Below are 6000 nucleotides of genomic sequence, written 5' to 3'. Positions count from 1 at the left end.
TTTTCGAGGGGAGGGGGGTAAAAACAATTAAAACAACTAAAAAATAAAGTTAGTGTAGGGCAGCAAAAAAACAGAAAGGTTAGATAATCCAGGTCATAGCAAGCAGCAAATGAAGCATAAGCAAAAAAATAAAAACAATATAAAATATAAATATGCCAAAAACAAACAGTATAATGGTAGATCCGATGCAATTAGAAATGGTCAGTGTCATGAATGAACCAAAACTACTAAACAATGTTGAAAATGCTTCATAAAATATAACAATTAATTAATTGGGCTCAAAAGAACCATTCTAATTTTCTTCTTGTGGTCCTCAAATTCATAGATATATATTTCAAAAGGGACAAGAGGAGCACAGCTTATGAGAAGGGCTAGGACACTGCGTGGTGGTGGGAGAGGTATGTATGGCCACAACTTTATTCATCCCTGGGCAAATCCCAAATAGGCATATGGTTGTAGGCCTACAAGGTTGAGACAGGGTACCTCAAATACTGCATCAAAGGGTTTTGCGTGAGGGATTAAGGCATTATTTTTTTTATTTTTTTTTTATTGTCAGGAAAAAACAAATGAGGAATATATTCCACCATGCAAAATTGAATATAAAATAGACAAAGACCGAAAAAATACAAGCCTAGATATTGACATCACATAAGGAAAAACAAATTAAGATAGTATGGTCAGTGAAATACATCCATATCCTAACCTTTTATGAATATTATATATGCAGTAGACACAGACCGGAACATCCAAATTTTAAATAAACATGATAAAATTATATATGCTTCAAGGACGAGAGGGGGGAGGGGGAAGGGGAAAAGGGAAAAAAAGATGTAATAATATGTGATAATACCCTGAGATGAGGGATTGCCGCCTTCTCGCCCTCCAATTCCTCTCCCTCCAAATCCCAATCTAAAGTTTACTGGGTCAGTACCAAGTTTTTGGGAATATCTCCCTTAATATCAATCTCTCAAAGTATACTGATTTATGAAACGCTTTAGTAAGTATAAATTGTGTAGAGATAGGATATGACTGAATGGTTTTCATCCATTTTTAAAGAAACGTTGTATTTGTTTGTTATGTATATTTGATATGTTGTGTTGCTCAAAAATAATCTGTGCTTTGATTGCTTCAGTGAATACACTGAAGGAGGGGGGTTTCTTGTTTTTCTAGTTTCTCAAAATCAAATTGCGTACCACTAAAATAGTTGTGTTAATCAAGTCGCGGCTCTGATCCGCTGTGGTTAAAAAAAAGATAGATCTTGGATCAAGGGAGAAATGCTCCAGTGTATTCTTATTTAGCCAAAAGTTAACTTTCTGCCAAAATTGTCTTATTTTTGGACAATACCAGTCTGCTACAGGCATATAACATTTGTGACCTGATTGTCCTGGTGTCCACAGGGCTAGTCTATTTGGTGAAATGTAGGCATTGTTAAGGAGCTTTAGATGTGATTCCTTCCAGGAAGAACGAAGGGGAGCTTCATTTAACCACTTAATACCCTTTTTGATATTATCGTAATTAATCTCTTCAAAATGTTTAGACCAATATAGTAAAATCTGATCCAGATTTAACTGTCCTTGCTTTGCCAATAAAAATCTTATATAATAATGATATTGATTGATTCCCTTGCCTGTATGTGTTAATATAGTCCCCAATTACTTCAACATTTTCTGACCATGCTCCTTCTTGCAATTTTTTATTTATAAACTGTCTAAGCTGAAGATATGCACAAAAGCGCTTGTTAGATAAATTGTATTCGGACGCTATATTCTCAAATGTTTTCATATTGGCCCCTTCATCTAGAAACTGTACTACCCGTGATAGATTGATTTCAGCCCACCTTCTGAATAACACGTACTGACATACTGGTTGGAATTCAGGATTCCCTCTAACTGTTAAAAAAGCTGAGATGTGGAAATTAATCTTCAAGCGAGCACATATTTGCTGCCATGCTTTCACCAGATTATATATACTGATGGTTGTTTTAATATTATCCGGAAGCTGTAAATGTAGACAGTGTAGGATCGCTTTAAGGGATATTGGTTGTATGAGGTTCTCCTCGATTTTAATATTAGTCAGGTGAATAGAGGATAGGAGCCAATCGACTCCATAACGTGCTAGTATGGAAATAGTGTATGTCCTTATATCTGGAAATGCCATACCTCCAAATTCCTTAAGCTGCGAGAGTTTTACTACAGCCAACATATGTCTAGTCTTATTCCAAAAGAAGTTTACGCATGCCTGATTGAAACTCTTACACCGAGATTACGAGTTTGGCGTTAGCCTTAAAAAGCAGCGTTGAGAGGTCCCAACACTGCTTTTTACCTAACGCTGGTATTACGAGTCAGGCAGGAAAGGGTCTACCGCTCACTTTTCTTCCACGACTTGAGGCTACCGCAAATCCCCTTATGTTAATTGCATATCCTATCTTTTTAATGGGATTTGCCTAACGCTGGTATTACGAGTCTTGGAAGAAGTGAGCGGTAGATCCTCTCCTGTCAAGACTTCTACTGCATTTAAAAGTCAGTAGTTAAGAGTTTTATGGGCTAACGCCGGAACATAAAACTCTTAACTAAAGTGCTAAAAAAGTACACTAACACCCATAAACTACCTATTAACCCCTAAACCGAGGCCCCCCCCACATCGCAAACACTATGATAAAATTATTTAACCCCTAATCTGCCGTCCGGACATCGCCGCCACTTTAATAAATGTATTAACCCCTAAACCGCCACACTCCCGCCTCACAAACACTAGTTAAATTGTATTAACCCCTAATCTGCCGTCTCTAACATCGCCGACACCTACTTACATTTATTAACCCCTAATCTGCCACCCCCAACGTCGCCGCTACTATATTAAAGGTATTAACCACTAAACCTAAGTCTAAACCTAACCCTATCCCCCCTAACTTAAATATAATTTAAATTAAACGAAATAAATTTTACATAATTAAATAAATTAATCCTATTTAAAACTAAATACTTACCGATAAACTAAACCCTAAGCTAGATACAATATAACTAATAGTTACATTGTAGCTAGCTTAGGGTTTATTTTTATTTTACAGGAAACTTTGTATTTATTTTAACTAGGTACAATAGTTATTAAATAGTTATTAACTACCTAGATAAAATAAGTACAAAATTACCTGTAAAATAAATCCTAACCTAAGTTACAATTACACCTCACACTACACTATCATTAAACTAATTACCTAAACTACCTACAATTAATTACAATTAAATTAAATAAACTAAATTACGAAAAAAAAGAATTACAAGAATTTTAAACTAATTACACCTAATCTAATCCCCATAATAAAATAAAAAAGACCACCAAAATAATAAAATTTCCCTACCCTATACTAAATTACAAATAGCCCTTAAAAGGGCCTTTTGCGGGGCATTGCCCCAAAGTAATCAGCTGTTTCAACTGTAAAAGAAAAATACAATACCCCCCCAACATTAAAACCCACCACCCACACACCCCTACTCTAAAACCCACCCAATAGACATATGCATGTTGAAAAAATTTGGTTTGGCTCGGTTCGGATCGATTCAGATTTTTTTGAATTTCGGTTCGGATCGATTCGAATTCGGAAAAATTTGAATCAATTAGTTTCGGATTCATTTCGGATTTATTCGGATTCGAATAAATTCGGCTCGATTCGGTTTGGAAATTCGGAATTTCGGTAAGTATTAGGTAGGATGTGCTGTGTATTAGACTAGTATTATGTACTGTATATTAGGTGTAACCCATAGAGTGATATAACCTAATATACTGTACAATACTAATGTAATCCATGGCCATCCGAATCTACAGAATAAATCTGAACTAATTCGGATTTATTCGGTAGATTCGGCACTATTTTAATTCAGAAATTCGAATCAATCCGAATCCTGAATTTACCGAATTCGGCCGAATTTCCAAATCGATCCGAAACAAATAGCACATTTCTACCACCCAATCCCCCCTTAAAAAAACCTAACACTAACCCCCTGAAGATCACCCTACCTTGAGCCGTCTTCACCCATCCGGGCACAAGTGGTCCTCCATACGGCAGAAGTCTTCATCCGATCAGGGCAGAAGAGGTCCTCCAGATGGCAGAAGGCTTCATCCAGGTGGCATCTTCTATCTTCATCCTTCCGGAGCGGAGCGGGTCCATCTTCAATCCAGCCGACGCGGAGACCATCCTCTTCAAACAACGTCCTAACGAAGAATGAAGGTTCCTTTAAATGATGTCATCCAAGATGGCGTCCCTTGAATTCCGATTGGCTGATAGGATTCTATCAGCCAATTGGAATTAAGGTAGAAAAAAATCCTATTGGCTGAAGTTCAATCCTATTGGCTGATGCATTCAGTCAATAGGATTGAGTTGGCATTCTATTGGCTGTTCCAATCAGCCAATAGAATGTGAGCTCAATCCTATTGGCTGATCCAATCAGGCAATAGGATTTTTCCTACCTTAATTCCGATTGGCTGATAGAATCCTATCAGCCAATCAGAATTCAAGGGACACCATCTTGGATGACGTCATTTAAAGGAACCTTCATTCTTCGTTAGGACGTCGTTTGAAGAGGATGGCTCAGCGTCGGCTGGATTGAAGATGGATCCGCTCCGCTCCGGAAGGATGAAGATAAAAGATGCCATCTGGATGAAGCCTTCGGCCAACTGGAGGACTTCTTCTGCCCCGATTGGATGAAGACTTCTGCCGTATGGAGGACCACTTGTGCCCGGCTGGGTGAAGATGGCTCAAGGTAGGGTGATCTTCAGGGGGTTAGTGTTAGGTTTTTTTAAGGGGGGATTGGGTGGGTTTTAGAGTAGGGGTGTGTGGGTGGTGGGTTTTAATGTTGGGGGGGTATTGTATTTTTCTTTTACAGGTGAAAGAGCTGATTACTTTGGGGCAATGCCTTGCAAAAGGCCCTTTTAAGGGCTATTTGTAATTCAGTATAGGGTAGGGAAAGTTTATTATTTTGTTGGGCTTTTTTATTTTATTAGGGGGATTAGATTAGGTGTAATTAGTTTAAAATTCTTGTAATTCTTTTTAATTTTCTGTAATTTAGTGGGTTTTTTTTCATAATTTAGTTTATTTAATTTAATTGTAATTAATTGTAGGTAGTTTAGGTAATTAGTTTAATGATAGTGTAGTGTTAGGTGTAATTGTAACTTAGGTTAGGATTTATTTTACAGGTCATTTTGTACTTATTTTAGCTAGGTAGTTATTAAATAGTTAATAACTATTTAATAACTATTGTACCTAGTTAAAATAAATACAAAGTTGCCTGTAAAATAAAAATAAATCCTAAGCTAGCTACAATATAACTATTAGTTATATTGTAGCTATCTTAGGGTTTATTTTATAGGTAAGTATTTCGTTTTAAATAGGAATAATTTAGATAATTGTAGTTATTTTATTTAGATTTATTTAAATTATATTTAAATTAGGGGGGTGTTAGGGTTAGGGTTAGACTTAGGTTTAGGGGTTAATAAATTTATTATAGTGGCGGCGGCGGCAGATTAGGGGTTAATAATTGTAGGTAGGTTGCGGCGACGTTGGGGGGGGGGCAGATTAGGGGTTAATAACTATAATGTAGGTGTCGGCGATGTTGGGGGCAGCAGATTAGGGGTTTATAAGTATAATGTAGGTGGCGGCGATGTCCGGAGTGGCAGATTAGGGGTTAATAGTATAATGCAGGTGGCGACGATGTTGAGGGCGGCAGATTAGGGGTTAATAAGTGTAAGATTAGGGGTGTTTAGACTCGGGGTTCATATTAGGGTGTTAGGTGTAGACATATTTTTTATTTCTCCATAATAATGGGGGTGCGTTAGGAGCTGAACGCTGCTTTTTTGCAGGTGTTTTTTTCAGCCAGCTCAGCCCCATTGTTTCCTATGGGGAAATCGTGCACAAGCACGTTTAGCCAGTTTACTGCTACCATAAGCAACGCTGGTATTGAGGTGAGATGTGGAGCTAAATTCTGCTCTACGCTCACCTTTTTGTGG

Source organism: Bombina bombina, chromosome 5, assembly GCF_027579735.1.
Source record: "Bombina bombina isolate aBomBom1 chromosome 5, aBomBom1.pri, whole genome shotgun sequence".
Lineage (NCBI taxonomy): Eukaryota > Metazoa > Chordata > Amphibia > Anura > Bombinatoridae > Bombina > Bombina bombina.
This window is presented reverse-complemented; position numbering follows the sequence as displayed.